This window comes from Aphis gossypii, chromosome 1 (assembly GCF_020184175.1).
Source record: "Aphis gossypii isolate Hap1 chromosome 1, ASM2018417v2, whole genome shotgun sequence".
Lineage (NCBI taxonomy): Eukaryota > Metazoa > Arthropoda > Insecta > Hemiptera > Aphididae > Aphis > Aphis gossypii.
This window is the reverse complement of record NC_065530.1, coordinates 87,322,415-87,341,170: the sequence shown is the minus strand read 5'-3', so window position 1 is coordinate 87,341,170 and position 18,756 is coordinate 87,322,415. Positions and strand designations below refer to the sequence as shown.

At 23.6% G+C, this 18,756-nt stretch overlaps 1 pseudogene; it reads left to right on the top strand.

Annotated features, from left to right (window-relative positions):
• Positions 1 to 2,418: 2,418 nt before the first annotated feature.
• Positions 2,419 to 16,168, top strand: LOC114132463 (uncharacterized; annotated as a pseudogene).
• Positions 16,169 to 18,756: the final 2,588 nt, after the last annotated feature.

Here is an 18,756-nt window from a genome sequence, read left to right as displayed (position 1 = left end):
AATATATTTTTTTTTTGTTGCTTAGTATAGACCATTATGCCCTTCGCTGCAACCACTATACCTCTCCACGCTTCTCTGTAACTAGCTAGCTTTTCACCCTTAACATTTGTAAGTCATTCCTAACTCTGTCTACCTATATTTGTTTTGGCCTTCCTAATGGCCTAGTGGATCCTCCATGTTGTTGCCTCTCGTCTGGTCTTGTGCTCTCCATATGTGTCCTGTCCAGCTTATACGCTTGCTTTTCAGCATTGCTTCTATGTCTGCCTCACTGAATAATTCCCAAAGTTCCAAATTGATCCATAGTTCCCACAGGCGGGTTGAACGATTTTTTTTTTGACCAAATAATATCTTAACAAACACCTTCCTCTTGAAAATATCTACTTTTTGTTCGTCTGATATTGTAGTTGTCCATATTTCACTTGCATATAAAACAATTGTATATATCATTACCTTGTATAATAAAATTTTTGTTTTAAGGGAAACAAACTTAAAATTAAAAATAGGTTTTAGGGCAAAGAGACATCTATTAGCTATATTAATTCTTTGTTGGATTTCTCTATGATTATCTTCATCTGCTCTTAATTTTACCTCGACGTATTTGAATGCATTAGCTCATTGAAAGTCATTCCGTTCACTGCTAGGCTTTATTCATTATTGTTTTTACGTGATAGTATCATATATTTTGTCTTAACTCCATTTACCATTAGTCCCATGGATTTACTTCTCTCTATAAGTAATGCTGCTAAAGTCTTAATTCTGTTCATGTATTACAGTACATTTAATTACAACTAATTTATTTAAATGTTATTAAACACATGTTTTTTTAAAAAAAGTTTAAATTAAATATAAGTAAATGCTAATAAATTACATGATAAATTGTCAATTACATTTCAGGTAAAATAAATGTTTTATTTGAAATACACAACAACTTAATTTGTTTTGTTTGTTTAAAATTATATTGTAGGATATTTTCTTATTATACTTTGATATATATTCTAGTATTTTCTCTATTCAAGTTAAGAAATCAACTCGGTGGACAATTAGTGCCCCTATGTATATATTTTTTTATTGTTTATATATGCTTTGATAGTTAGGTATTTAGCATTATATATATATATTTTAAATATAATTAAAATTTTATATTTACAGATAACCATATGAACGAGTTATTAAATAAAGCTAGTAGAAATGACCCAGCAATCTGTCCAAATGGTTGTGGTCATGAGTATAAAGGTTTGGATCGCAAACGGAATCTTAAAAAACATTTGATTTATGCTTGTGGTGTTAATCCACAATTCCAATGTATACTTTGCTTAAAAAAATTTGCTCGCAAACATACATTGAAAGTTCATTCAATATCTGTTCATAAACTTTTATAATTTTAATGTTGATTAATATTACATAGCTTTTTTATATTAATAAGAGAAAATAATAAAATGAATTATTATACAGGTTGGTCAAAAATTATTTAAATGCAAGCAATCATGACAATAGTATAAGTAATTACAACTTTAGTTTTATTGATAATATAAATTTTTGTTTCAAGTAAATTCTTACTTAATTTGATTTTTCTTTTCAAATAAATTCTACATATTTGAAAAAATTAAAGTAATATATTTAAATTATTAGATTTAAGATTTGTATTAAAAATAAAAATACATCTTTTAATGATGTATAGTACTTGGTAAACATATAAATATAAACTATACATAATCATAATATCATAAAATATTCTTCAAAACAATTTTTATTAGATATTTTATACTCAGTGAGATAGTTGATTAATTATCTTATAATAAACAGTAATTTAATGTGTATTGTATTAGCACTAACAATTGGTAAAGGCTTGTTACTTTGTATGCATAATAAATAAATTACATTTTTTACAATTTTAATGTTTGATAATTTATAGTATATTAATCATACTTAGCAATATTAACTGTTATAATTTTTATTTTTAGAGTTGCCTTGCAGTTGGTTAGCTAAACTTAATTGGATAACACAATTAGATCCAGCCAGTTGTCCAAACAAATGTGGTAAATTGTATAAAGGACCTTATAGAAAACATCATCTCAGACAACATTTGGTGTACGAATGTGGTGTTGTACCAAAATTTCAATGTAGAATATGTTTCAAGCGTTTCTCTAGAAATCCTCAATTAAAGTATCATTTAATTAGAATGCATAAAGTGATTGCTTAACATAAAAAAATATTTATAAACTTGTTTATTGTTAGTTATTAAGCACCAATAAATACTCACAATATTAAGTCAAAACTATATCAAATAAAATTGTTTTCATTTATACTAGTAGTTTATTTTAATTGTTCAATAAAATATTTACTATTAGCCCTTTAAGAATAATTATATATCTGAAAATTCAACTACAGGTCTATATTTATATTATGTATCTACTGGTGATTACAAGTGGAATATGCCATACCCTCCTGCCCCTCTTGGGTAAAGTTAAAATAAAAATATGTATCAATTAAAGGTTGTTATTATACCTAGTGTTATATTTTTTAAAACTAAGTTTAAATGCATTTTATTATAATTTAAGATGTATTCCTATTTTTATAGGTATTAAATATTTATGATAATTAATGCTTGTATAAATTGATTTATGGAAGAGATTGCATAGCTTCTCATTGTTTTGTAATAAACATTTATGTAGATTAATAATTTAAAAAATTTCTCTCACTCTTGAATAATTTTTAAATCCAATACTAGACGTATACCTTCATAAGAATTAAAATACATAGCATGGTAAATAAATAAAATTATTTATAATTATACAGGAATTTTATCAAATAGTTGAAGTTTATATAAAGATTAAAACCATGAATGCATAAAATATATAATTTATGTCTATAGCGCTAATCTACATTAGCTTTTTGTAATAATTTCAAATTGTATATAACACACGAATTATATTAAATGCTCAGAATGTATTTTACATAATATATCTAATCTATTTACATTGTAGGTATTTAACGTTAGCTTGTATATTTAAATCCGACAAATATTTACGTACAATACCTTTATTATTAACATTCTTATTCTAATTGAATTATGTTAAAAATGTATTTATCAAATGTTATTTATTTTTTATTTATTGTTTACTTATTATAAATTATATAAAGTACTAATTGAATAACTATAGAATTGATAAGAGATACACTAAACTTTTGTAGTCTAATAAATTAGTAATATACAATATTTTATATTTATTTAGATCAATTTTAAATTTATTTTATTGACAAACAAATATACCCAAATAATAAAATATGCCAACAGTAATAAATGGCTTCTTTATGCTCTGACACTGATAATTAAAAAAAAATAAAAAATTATATCTATGGAACTATCTTGTAATAATATTATCAAAAAATAGTTAATATATTTGCATTTTATATTTTGTGTATTTATATTTAAAAATAAAAGTACATAATAATATTCACTATTGCAGCGGTTCTCAAATTTTTTTAGTTAACGCCACCCTAAAATTAAAAAAAAATTAATTGCGCCTCCCATAAATAAATAAATAACAAAGTTATAGTATTTAAATATACATATATTTTTATTGTTATGACAAAATAACACGGCTCGCACCTTCCTCGGGAAGCACGCCTCACAGTTTGAGAACCGCTGCACTATTGTGTTAGTTTGTTGATGATTTGCTAATTACACCGAATATTCTATAAAAGTTATTTTAAATGGTAAAACAAATAAATGTGTATTACATTAGTACTTCCAACTAGTAGTCCCGAGAATAACTATTTATATGATTGATGTATCTTACAAATTAATTATTCAAATGTATGTCATATTAATCAATATAAATTGTTTTAATTTTATTATTTTTAGAAACATCTTGGTTACCTCAACTTCATTGGATAACACAAATAGATCCAGCAAGATGTCCCAACAAATGTGGGAAATTTTATAAAGGTCCTCATAGAAAGCATAATCTCAGACAACATTTGGTGTATGAATGTGGTGTTATACCAAAATTTCAATGCAGAATATGTTTCAAGCGTTTTGCTAGAAATCATCACTTAAAATTCCATTTGATGAGAATTCATAAAATAATTGATTAATATAATAAAATGTGTTTTATTACAAAATAATTTAAAATATGGTATGTTTTTCAAAATTAGTAAATACATTTGAGAGTCTATTATGTCCATCTATGTATAATAAATAAAACATTATTAAAAATATATATTCTTATGTTGGTTTTTGATTACTTACTAATTATTCTGAATGATCCATAAAGGTTAATTATTTTAAAATGGTGAAATAAATTGAATGCCTATTAACACCAAAAATTGGTACGGTACACTTTTATACATAAATGTTGTTTAATTTATATAGTTGATACTTCATACAATGAAAATAATTAAATTTATGTATTTATCTTAGACATTTAATGTAGGTACTGTGTTAGACCTAAATTACAATGCAGAAAATATGTATACATGTACTCATCAATGAATTTAATACTCAACTAAAATAAATAAAATTAACATAAAAAACTTGTTTAATATTAAAAAATATATTTTATTAATTTAGATTCTAATAGATACATTGTCAAAAATAATATATTATTTACATTGTTCTACTAAAATAAATAATTTTAAAAATTAGTAAAATAATTGAATTTGTATTATTTTAGCACTCACAATTGATAATCTTGTGGAATACAGTTGTATGCACATGCATTAAAATTTATATTATTGACAAGTTTAAAAGTATTTAAATTAATTTTAAATATATGTTAATATAAAACGTTTTGATTCTGTTATTTTAGATTTGCTTTGTAACTGGATAACTCAACTTGATTGGATAACACAAGTAGATCCAGCTAGATGCCCAAACAAATGTGGTAAATTGTATAAAGGTCCTTATAGAAAACGTCATCTCAGACAACATTTAGTATATGAATGTGGCGTTATACCAAAATTTCAATGCAGAATATGTTTCAAGCGTTTTGCTAGAAATCCTCAATTAAAATATCATATGATTAGAATACATAAATTGATTACTTAAAATAGTAAAGTAATTGTGTCCTATTAAAAATGATTATAGTTCATGGTCAGTAATCAAATATTGATAAATATTTATAACATTTAACAGCTATTAAATGACAATATGTGTTAGTACTTATGTTATTGATATATTTTACTGTATACTATAATACTTTTGATAGCAATTCTTATTTAAAATAATAATTGAAATATGTAAAAAAATATGCCTTAAATTATAATTAAATTAAACAATAATATATTAGTATATAATTATATAATATAATATAATTATAATATTATCATGACATATTTTGTATAAATATGTTTGTTTAAAATAAAACTTTTTATTGAATAGTCAATTATTTTATTTACATTGTGTTACAGATGACATTATTGATGTCTTAGGGAACATTTATGAATACCAAAATGGAAAACTAACAAACTACTTGATCTTATCGTTTTTTAATAATCAATCTATCTGTGACTTATAGTATTTTAAGTATAAAAATGCATAAGTTCATACAGTTTACTCCCCTAGATTTAATAAATATTTCATTACTGTATTCATTGTTATAAATTGTATACTTTTTATGTATAGTCCAGCAGTGAAATGGAATGATTTCAACATTCAATTATTCTTTAAAGAATGAATTCATTTTTATTTTAATAAAATATAAATATAAACCATTAAAGTTATCATTTGGTGTTTTATAACAAAAAAAAAAAATAATCAATTTTCTATGAACTTCGCTTACCGAATGACAATGACCTTCATTTAAATGTAAATATTCTTATAGCCCTTACACTTTCCTGATTTAACAGTTTAATTAAAAGTATTTTTAAACCATCAGTTTTTCATCAAAAACTATCTAAGCCCTCAAACAACGCATTCGGAACAAAATTAAATCAATACCCTTTAATGTGCTACAAGATGTCATGGAAGAATGCATACGTTTCAATTTTCAATAGAAGTCATTTGGTAAATAAGCATACTTTATAAAAAATAATTTTTTTTATTGAACACTAAATGGTAACTACTTAATGTTTATTAAAATTAAAATAAATAAATTTTTTAAAGAATAATTAATTATTTAAATTGTGTCGTTTCATTGCTGTACCTTGTATAATTAAAACTTAAAACTTAATAAAGTATGGCTTTTTAATTTACTTAATTATAAAATGTATTAACTGACAAATGATTAGTAATTACATACTTAAAAAGTTATTATTACAAATATTTTAAACTATTATAAGTTCTGATGTTTTATTTTATTTAGGAAAATTTGTATCATATTATGTTATGTACCCTCATAATTGTGGTCGATCGTACAAAGATCATACAAAGACTACGAGCGCAAGCAACTTTTAAAATGATATTTGACCTATGGGGTTTTTCCAAAAATTTCAATACTCAGTGTGCAACACATATTTCAACAGAAGATCAAATATGAGAGATCACAAAATATTAATTCACAGAATAATTGACTAAATTTATTAAAAATTGACATATTATGTGAAATAAAATCAATAATACGTGTTGTTATATTAGTATCACTTATAATATTTTATGATTTAAAATTTTAAAATCATTGTTACAAATATTTGAGTTATGTTCTTAGTTTTTACAAAAAAATCATATGTATTTATAATTATTTTATTTCAATAATTAACCATTTTCATGGTATCTCATATTATACAATTTTAATAAAATATATTATTATTATGTATAATATTGTTCTATTTGCTTTATTCCTTCTTTTCTTTAATATTATTATTATTTTTTAAGTATTTATTGTGTTTGTTTTGTTTATTTAAAATAAAAATTGTAGTAAAAAGAGTATTTTTTACGCATATATCAAGTATTGAGGAATTGACCATAATATTATTTTTATTTACATTAATGTGTGCTCTGAACAGGTAAAATAACTAATGAACTATTAGACTGGTGTGCAACGCCAGATCCAGCAATTTGTCCAAACGGTTGTGGTCACTTCTACAAAGGAATCAACCGAAAAAAATTGTTGCGCAGACATATGGTCTATGAATGTGGTGTCCCATCTAAGTTCAAGTGTCCAATTTGTTCCAAACGTTTTACAAGAAAATCAAATATGAAAGTTCATGCGTTTTCGGTACATCAAACATTTTTGTGACAATAATTTTGAGCCATTCATAACGGTCGTTCCAGATGTGCTAAATAATTTAACTTTTTAAGTAAGAACACAAAAGTATTTTATGAATTTTTAATAATTTCATATTAATTTTGAGTATTTTACAGTATTAGTCTTTAGAAAGTATTTATAATCTATTAATTTGTGTTTTAATAAATTACTCATTATATAATATTTGTTATTGTTGTTGGATTAAAATTAAGTTAATTGACATTAAAATTCATAGTATATAATATATTGTTAAAATAATATTTGTTTTTGAAGTTTTAGCTAAAATGTTTTAAGTAATACTCTTTAACTATCTACATACATATATATAAGTATATAAATATTTATGTTTTACTAAAAGAAATTTTACCAAAATTTATAAAATATTATTGTTTTCTTCAATATTCCCTATAATATGTTGTTCAGTGTTACTAATAATGTGATTTTTTTAAATAAAAAACCCTACACAATTAATTTAATTTATACAATAATTAATAATATTATGTGATTTTATAGGAGTGTTTGTTAATTCAAATAATTTTTAAGTGATCGAACATAATTTTAAGTATATTATAATTTGTATTACAAACATTGTAAAATTTATGCAAGAAATAAAATTTTTATTTTATTTTTTTTTTATAATAATAGTACATACCATATTTCATTCTTAATAATTTACTAACTGATGTCATATATATATATAAAATATTATTTTTGTTTTAGTACCTACAATTTATATGGACATATATTCAATCAACAATACAAAAATTCATTAGTAATGTACTATTGTTATTAAAATAAATAAAGAAGATAACATACCATCAAAAATTAATTCACTTCAAGATAGAACTATTTGCTTTTAAAACTATTCAATATATTGAAACTATTGAGTATTCAAAAATAAAAAAAGAACAAAATAATATAGGTATACATGAAGGTAATAGAATAAAATCATTTGTTACAATACAATATTTGTTAAAATTATATTTTATAACTAATAATTAATTAAATTTTACAGTTTTTAATGGAAGACAATGTTACAATTATTAATTGTTATTACTTCTTGTAATATTTTAATTTATGATTTATTATTAAAAATATTATACTTACCAATTTGTAATTAATATATTTATATAGCACTGGTTTGCTATAATCACTATAACAGTCGCTTATAACGGTTTACAGCCCCTAGCATAAAATTACTGGTCTATAGTATCAGTAATAAATGTATTTTACTCCCCATGTTGTTTAATAATATCTTATTGATCTGTTCAAAATTATAACAGTAACTTAAAAAAGAAAAATTAGTAAGGAGTCGCGTGGTATGAATTTGAGCTAAAATTTAATACATACATACATCTTATACAAAATATAATTCTGTATAGAACTTGGTTATCTTGCTTACTTAATTTTCTAAACTTTTTAGATTACGTTTAATATTAACTTTTAAAAGATATTTACTTATGAGTTATGACTATAGAAGTACTTGTCATGTCCCAAAAAATGTTAATAGATAAACTGATAATTTTTTTCAAATAATATCAAAATAAAACATAAATTCAACCCTTTTCTCAGTATATTAAATATATAACGATTATTTTAGTTTTTTTATGTATATTTTAATTTTATTTGTGTTAAATTATCAAAATGTTGTTAATTAAAGATTTCTTTTAACCACCGTTGGTATAGTTTTCAATATATTATCAGAAATAATACACTCAAAGTTTTACTCAAATTAAATAATATGAATTATTTTTAATTTAATATCATTCACAATGCTTAATTATAATGACACACAGCGTATAGAGAAAAAAAAATGATGAACTCATTAAGTACCTACTTAGGCTGGGAACACACGGGCATTATTTTACCGCGCGGTAAAGTCAATGTGCACGCGACTGTTTTTGAAATATTGCGCGACACTCGTGTGTTATGCTTTATTCATTTTAATGTATTTTAACAAAATGTACCTTAATTATAGAGCGGTATACATGCCGCATGTTAAAAAATCGCCCGTGTGTTCCTAGCCTTATGGTATGTTTTTCTTGAAAATGGAATATGTACCTATTGTCTAATTCTTAATTAGAAAATACCAATTTAAGAATAATGTATAAATGTTACTTGATATGATTATAACTTAAAAATATGAAAAAAAATGTGGAGTAAGTTTGGTAGAAGTACCTTCATTATTGTTATCACATTATTTTTCAAGCAACTTGTTTTCGAACCAAATTTAAATAATAAGTATCACCTATAATTAATAATATAGTGGTTGAAATATTTTGTGAATTAACATAATAAAGATTCATCTCAATAGAAAGACTGTCAAATAAATTACACAACTACTCTAAATTCATATAATAGGTGATATATTGGGTATTAATGTAGTACTAATTCCAATTAATTTTTCTTCTAATAGTTTCCATTTGCTTGTTTGCACATCTGTTTATATTTTTTTTACATGTTAAACAACAGATTTACTAACTTTTTAAATAATTCAATTGTTATTTTAGGATACTGGTTGGCAAACTTGGATTTCTTTGCAAAAGATGATCCAGCCAAATGTCCAAAAAACTGTGGTCGCAGTTATAAAGGTATACACAGAAAGAAAGTTTTACGGCGTCATTTAGTATATGAATGTGGGGTAGAACGAAAATTCATGTGTAATATTTGCTTTAGACGTTTTTCACAAAAATATTATTTATCTACTCACTTGGGTACTGTGCATAAAGTTTAAAAAATTAGAAATAATTCTTCTTTGATTTTATTGTAAACATGCTTAGTCATTGAACTATTAAATACACAAGTACACTGTTTAGCAAGAGAACACATTAATTTTATTCATCTATACTCAATACCTTAGTATCGAGACTGGTTCCACTATGGCAAGGTATAGTGTGAATTCACCGAAGAATTGATTTTCATTGAATCATGATATGATCTCTCACTGGACAAAGTATATATATTATAATATACTATTAAACTTGTTAATAAACTAACATAACTAATTGTATTGTTATAATGGGTAAACTTTAAATTTATATAAAATGATATCATTTGTATGTCTTACATAAAATGTATTTTTAAGTGGTAATAAATATTCTCATTGTTAATATCTGATCCAAGGTGATTTACAATTACCCATTTATTTATTTATTTATTTATTTATTATATATATATATATATATATATGCATTGGCTGTGTTATTTAATTAATAATAACTATGTTAATAAACTAAAAATCAACAAATAGTTGTTATTGATTTTTGAAAAAAGCTCATCTTCATTTATATTTTTAATAATTGTTCAATGTATGTTTTTGTTTATACCTATAAAGTTTGTGATAGGAAATTAAAAATTAAATAACCAAAACCTTATTTCCAGAAAATATTTAAAAATAGATCTTAGATATAAAATAATAGATATAATAGATATTTTTAAAATTAAAAATATGTGTATACATTTGACAAAAAAGAAATATTTTGTTTAGTATTGCTATATTTTATCCATGAACACATAGAAGTTGTTTTCAAAAAATTGAAGTACATTTATAACAATTCTAAGACATGGATAATTTTAACTTTTCTAACTATACACATAAGCCCTGAACAAAGTGAAATGTATTTTATTTTTTTAATATTTGTAAATAATTAACCATTAAATTGTCATATTGTTATCTGATTCAAATCATTTAATAGGTTTATGTAAATTTGTATGTATGAACATTTGTTCATAAATAATAAATTATGAATACAGATAAATATCAATTAAATAGTATTAACTTTTATAAGTAATAATTCTTTATGTTCATAAAATTTATATTCATTATTTTTATACACCTTCATTCGCTGTACAATTTTGGTAAGCCGTAAAATATTTTTAATATATATTTCAAAACAAAATATTACAGTATTTATATTATTGATATAGTTTTTACTTTTTAGTAAAGTCATTTAATTTATAGATTTAAATCAAATTATTAGACATTTCTAATTGTTTATAAGAACTATATTATTATAATATTTATAATGTCATTAATTTTAAACTATACCATTAATTTATAATATAATATATTATTTGTATGATTGTAATCAATACAAGAAAATAATAAATTTCTGCATAATAATTAGAAGCAAAATAAGTAATTAATTATTTTACTTTATCACTTAAGCTAAAATAACTAATCTTGTATTGTTCAGAAATTATAAGTCATAACAAATTTGTTAATAATATACATTATTATAATTTAATATTTGTATACCTATTTGAACTTAATAATTTTTAACATACCTACTCTATGTTCTGTACCTTATCAACAAAACTCAATGTATTTGTTATATATAAAAAAAAAAAAAAAACAAAAACCCAAATAATACAATATAATATTTTTTAAATATTTAGTTATGTTGTAAGTTACATTTATCATTTATAACTAATTAAAAAAATGATTAATGTAAAATATTATATTACTTTATTCATTATTTATTTTAAGTAATACAATTTTAATTGACTTTAAACATTTTAATTTATTATTTTGTATATCATTACTTTATTTTTTTTATTTAATGATGATAAATTATACTTTCAGATTATCACAAAATTACAGAAACCAATCAGATTTATTGTCCAAATAAATGTGGTTACAGCTTTGAAAGAAGGCCATCTACCCAAAAAAAGTCTCAATAGACATTTTATGTAGTAAAATCACAATTTCTTTGTTATCTTTGACAATTCAGTCATAAAACAACTTAAAAACACATTATTTACGTATTCATTGAATAATATTTTAATAAATTATTTATTAATTTCTATTAATCATAAATTGCAAATAGACTATAACTAATACTACCTGATGATTTCATAATAATTTTTTTAAATACACCTACTTGTATCAATACTTATGTTGTTATTTATATTTATGTATTACTTGAAAACGGTAGAAAATAAAAATCTTGGTATTAATAAAGTTATGAATGCAATTTCTTTTTACTTGTTTTATATTTTTGAGAGTACTGATACATTTTTATATGTGACAATTAAAGGCTAATGTAAATCACTGTTCGATTAAACTTCCACTACATTCTACAGTAGTGATTATAATTTACTTAGGTAAACGTATATTTTATATTTAGTTTTATTACATTATGATTATAGATAATTCAAAATTCTTAGGTATATTAAAAAATTGTTATTGAATGATTTTATTACTTTATTTAATATTATATTAATATATTATATTATTTTACAATATTTTTATTGTAAAATTAATAGCAGTTTTATATTGTTTAGGTGACCAAGAAATCATGATAAATTATAGAATTAATTGACCAAATAATTGTGGCCATAGCTTTAGAGGATCATCTAACAAAAGAAGTCTCAATAGACATATTACCTATGAATGGAATGTGGATCCACAATTTTAAAGTTACCTTTGTCAGGAACGATTCAGTCATAAATCAACTATGAAAACACATTATTTGATTGTACGTAATAAATAAATTATGGTGTACTAATTTCTATTAACTATAAAATATAACTCTCATTATTACTCAATCATTTCTTAGTGATATATTATTATTATTATTTTTTTTTTTTTAAACACTAATATATATTTATATTATTGATATTATGTCTTACTTGGTAATAATAAAAAATATGAATCCTACAATATATTCCAATAAATTTTTATAAGTCACAAATTGGGAATTATTTATGTATTATGTGTGTATATTATATACAGTTACAGTAATAAAGGTTTACAGTAAATAGACTTAACATTTAGTCTATATTTGGTTTTATTATATTTTAATAATAGATATATTTAATATATAGGGTGATTTTTTTTTGTCACGAAACAGTCAATAACTCGGTAAGTATTAGACACTTTTTTTAAACTTTCTAGGTTTACTGTCTTACACTGTATTATAATTCTGATAATTTTAACTGCCTACCATCCCTTATTAGATACATATAAATATAAATTATAGATTCAGTATTCGTGGTGAAGTAGTGATAGGATAGGAAGGCCCGATTAGTATGATCATTATACTTATCGATTAAAGACATTAAATTGACATAAAATGTTGTTTTTATTTCTGGTTTTTCTACTGGTTTGATAAATTGCCCTGTAGCAAATTGAATGATTATTTAAATGTTTATAAGTCGCAAACGGATTACTCAAATTAAGTACTATAAATGTTAAAATTATTTTTTTCAATGTGTTAATAAATTTTTGTTATCGAAAATATATATTACTATTTAAATATCAAAAGTTGATAGTATTTTATCTAAAAGGGGGAGGGGGGCAGTTAAAATTAACAACATTTTAATACAGTGTTAAAACAGTAAAACCTTGAAAGTTAAAAAAAAAAATTTTTTTTAATTTATAATACTTACCGAGATATTGACATGGTAAAAAAATCATCCTGTATATAAACTAATTATATTACAATATTAAATAATAAATAATAATTATATATTATAGGTGATCAAGAAATAGTGTAAAATTATAGGATACTCGAAATATTGTGGGCATTGCTATGCTACTATATTACTTTACATAAAACATAATCTCAAGACGCATTTATTATGTGGAGTACGCTGGAACCACAATTTCAATGTAATATTGTTCAAAGACAATTTCGTTACAAATATTTTATGTATATGCATCTTCTAATTGTTCATAAATTATGACTTTATTTTATTAATTTATAACCATGAAAAAATAAGTTATACATTTTATAATAGCAATTAAAGAATAATAAAAGTATATATATATTTATATATTTATAAATTTTTCTGTACCTTATTATGTATGTATGTATTAATCGGAAATGGTCTTAATTAAAAATGCTTGTATGATTTAGTCTTATACTCTTTACTCTTATACCTCTTTTTTAATACATTGATCTATGTATATATATATTATAACACGCTAAAAATTTAATAGTAAATGTCTGCTTATTAAATATGTTACAAATATATTTAGATTAAAGAACCTAAACATCATATTTATTATTATTGTTTTCTTTTTTGTATAGTAATCCATTCTGGTACAATGATATATTTTGATGAACAACAAGTGCATTTCCCAAGCGTAGTAGATAGAAACGAAAAGGGAAGAAAAAAACTTCGAAGATGCCAATTATGCGCATTGTCTGGACGAGGTCGGAAACGAACACATGTATTTTGCGCAGCATGCCCTGGACAACCCGGTCTCTGTGTTGATACGTGTTTTAAGGAATATCACAAATAATAGTGTACCATATAATAAATTAATGACAATTGCATTTATTCCAAATGTATTCCGATTTTTATTTTTATTTTTATTTTTTTTGAGACCACAGCATATTAAAAATAAACGCCCTTAGATTATTTAATATTCTATTTTGTTAAATGTTCTGTTATGGTATAGAATATAAATCTATTATTTTTTTTTTTTATAGGAAACAGATAATATGTTTTCATAAAAACTTATCATAAACATTCCCTTCCCATATCCTTTATATGTATAATATATATATATAGGATTGCATATGTATGATTTATTAATAATTATGATCATGAATAAACAGATATTTAATGTTTTATATTATTATTTTTTGCTTTCCATGTAAGTCGTATCTATATATTTTACTTTCATAAATGTTAACAAGTAATTTAACTTATTTACATTAACGAAATTTTACTAGGACTGTGTTTTTTCTTTATATCTTACAATAATTCAGATACAAATAATTATTTCAAATTTATTTTGTCAATAATAATGATTTTATATTTTAATTATTGAAAATAATTTTGGTTATTATTCATACTTCAATAAAAAAAAAAAAAAAAAACCTATTTGTTATTATTTTGTCTTAATTCAATATAAATTGTTTTTTTTTTTGTATTATTATAATGATATTTTTAATTAAAATATTAATCATGATGTCCAATCTCTATCCAAAGGTATTTTAATTTTCTCATGCTTCAACAACAATTAAAAAGCTTTTACCCATTGTTACAATTTTACAACATTGGGTTGTATGTATGTACTCTTAATGCTTTTTATATACCCTCTACATTAAGGTAAAAATAATTAGAAAATGGTTGTATATAATTTTGCTTCCAATAATTAGTTTGCACATTTTTTTTCTAACTTTTTTTTATTCTTTTAGTGAAACGTCTTGCGATTTTCGATGTGATTCATAGATCAACTAACTTCAATTTACATTATCCGCGCATAGTGGAAAAAAATCAAAAAGGTCAAAAAAAACGGCGCCGTTGTATTCTGTGTTCATCTCGAGGTCTAGGACAGAAACGCACTGATGTGTTTTGTTCCGTTTGCCCCGGAAAACCGGCTCTGTGTCCTGGAACTTGTTTTATAACTTATCATGCAACCAAACTTTAAAATTTTAATCATTCGTCAATCAACCTATTATTGAACTTATCTTGTTAAAAATTACCAACATTTTTAATGTGCTTATTAAAATATATCCCAAAAAAGCAACATTATATAAATTATAATAATTCTTAAAAATATTTTATTATTTAAATATTCATTATTCTTAAGTGTACACCATGTATTATTATAAAAACTATATTAAACAAATCAAACATTAATTCCCTTTTGCTTCTACTATTAAGAATACCCAGTAAGAAAACAAAAACGGCGGGTAACTATGTGTTGAAATGTAAGTAGATACAATAGCTTTGTAAGTTTTGTTATCGTTTAAAATAAATATAAAATTTTTATTGACTCATATTTTGAGCTAAGTTAAACCTTAATAACAGTTAAAATAAGATTCAATTTCTTCGTCATATTGTTGTTCTAAATCATCTAGGTTAATTATTTTGTAATTTATTGTAGCAACTTGTATGTTTTTATTTTATAATGACTTGTGTAAAATATGATCTTTATTTTTACTTTTATATAAATATAAAATATGTTATCAAATATCAACTAACAAAATTAATAAGTACTTGTCACCTGATAACTCAATTTTATATGTGTTATATTATTGTATGTTTATATTTAAGTACTCTAAGGCACTTTAGACAATAGGTATGCTAAGCCACCATTTTGCGACTCATTTATCACATATAATATTATGGAACTACGAAGTTGCCGCGTATATTTTATCATTGATAACCTAGTCGTAAAATGGCGGTTTAGCATACCCATATATTTAGTGCCTTAAGTACTCTATATACCTATACTTATGTATATATATGTACTATATATATATATTATATATATATATGTGTATTCTATATACCTTAAGTACTCTATATTTCAATACAATGCTTCATAATCTTCCTTGTGATAACATACATACCTACAACAAAGTATAGTACCTACAGGCTACAAGGTGGATATATAGAGGTGTAAACACTTAGATTATAAATTGATTGAAAAATGTACACCACTTGTGATTTCCACCGGGAGCGCTGCCTACTTGATGAAGGCTCAAAATGATCATATTTCTATACGAAAATACGATGCACTATGCATGCAAAGCCATAAAAATATAATATATCAATTCAATTTAAATAATGAATAACATAAATGAATTTTAATTAACATAAATCTATCTTCAATAATACAATTACTGATAATTAATTTTTGAGAGGAATTTGTGGAATAGCTAGGTACAGACATTCTGCCTATATGTGTTATAATTAAAAATTACTAATTATTAAATAACTATTGTCATATTAAATATAAATTAAAGTAATGGTCAATTTATTATTTCCTCGATTTACTACCGCTCCTTAGTCTCTTCTTATAGATAAATTATTTGTATTTTTTTATGTATTTGATATTTTTGCTGTGCCCCAGAGTTAGATACCGTAAAGCTAGATAGGCTTAAGAAGAAGATTATAGTTGTGTATAGCGTTAACAATATGAGTGGTGTGTAATAAACCTAACCTAAGAGAAGTTTGTGGGCTATTTCGGCTGTTATCAAATCATGGCCAGGTGATTTACTTAATGGAAATTTTCGTATAAATGATTTTACCCCATTTGAAATAAATGGTTTGGACGGAAGTGTCATTGGGAGTGGGCTATCTAGGAAATTGAGTATTCTGTTTTCTATGGAAGGAATAGTGGAGTAATTTGGTTCAAAGACTTGGGAGTAGTGATGTCTATGTGCTTCTGCTTTCTCTTTATCGTTTATAGCGAGACTGCCGTCAGGATTTTAATTGAAGATAACATTGTTTTGATTTTTAAGATTTTTCTAGTGGTTTTCCACAGAGAGTCTTATTTTTCGGATAAGAAGCTTATTTGTTTGGCGAAGTCTTCTGAACGTTGTTTCACCATTTGTATTTTGAGTAATGTGCATAAGTGATTATAATTAGTTTTATCAGCGGGATATTCTTATTTTTATTAACTTAATGTACCAAATCAAATATGATTGATCGGTGGAAGCTATTATAGCTATATTATATGATTATATGAGTACCCAAAGCAGTCTTGGTTTATCAAATTGTTTATGTTATATTTTTTAATTACAAAATCATTTAATAAGCAGTTTTTATCATTGGCGCTGTTGGGCTGTACTTTTACGGCCTTATAAAATATATAGTATATTGTCGAAAAGCTTATGAATAAAAAAAGAATACCAAAAACATTATAAATAAACATAAAAAGCATTTTTTCTTTAATTTATCGTTTACTTATTATATGATATGATTCTCCTTATAAATATCCGTGGAAAAAATAACAACGAATTAAAAACTCTCGAAAAAATAACCCCGTGAAAAATAATCACTGAAAAAAAAACCCGGAAAAATGTTAAAAATAAAAACCGGGAACCCTTTCTGCTCTATAGTTGGTAGGTGATCTCGTGAATCGTGATAGCAGAGTAATACCTACTTGTCTTGTATAAATACAAATAGGTACTATTTATTTTTGACCCCCAAAAGTACCAACTAGATGCGATTCTCTACTAGAAAGCTCACCTTAAGTAGAAAATAAAAACTTTTACTAATTCAAAAGGTGATGACAGACACAAAAAAAAAGTAAATAATAAAACACAATAATATGTTTTGTTTGCTGTGTACGGTAGTAATTTCCCTCTCCCTATGGTGCTATAGACCAATTTATAAGGAGGATAGTGAATGGTATATTCAATACGATCGTAAATGAAGCTCATAGAACCAAAACAACTTCAGCCACAAAATCTAAAAAGCGTATTTAATATTTATTATTGAAGTTTGAAGATTGGGAGTAACCGAACTAATTGGAGTAATGCAGTGGAAGCTGGAAATAGTTATTAGTGATTACGATGTCTATGCCAAATCAAATTAGGTGTTGTTATCTATCGGACATTTTTTATTTTGAGTGTTAAGCCATTTTTGTTTTAAAATATAGGTATCAATAAGTAACAATAATATTATTACTATTGCCTTATGAAATGTACCTAATTTGTTTGTTTTGTTAGTTAGCCGGTTAGATTTTTTTAACTTTATACATCTACAAATTACAATTATATTTTTACGTTACGTACCCATTACTTTCTGAAAATATTACGCAATACTCGCCTACGCGGGACAAAACCAGTAACCGTCGAATCTTCCGATATAGGTA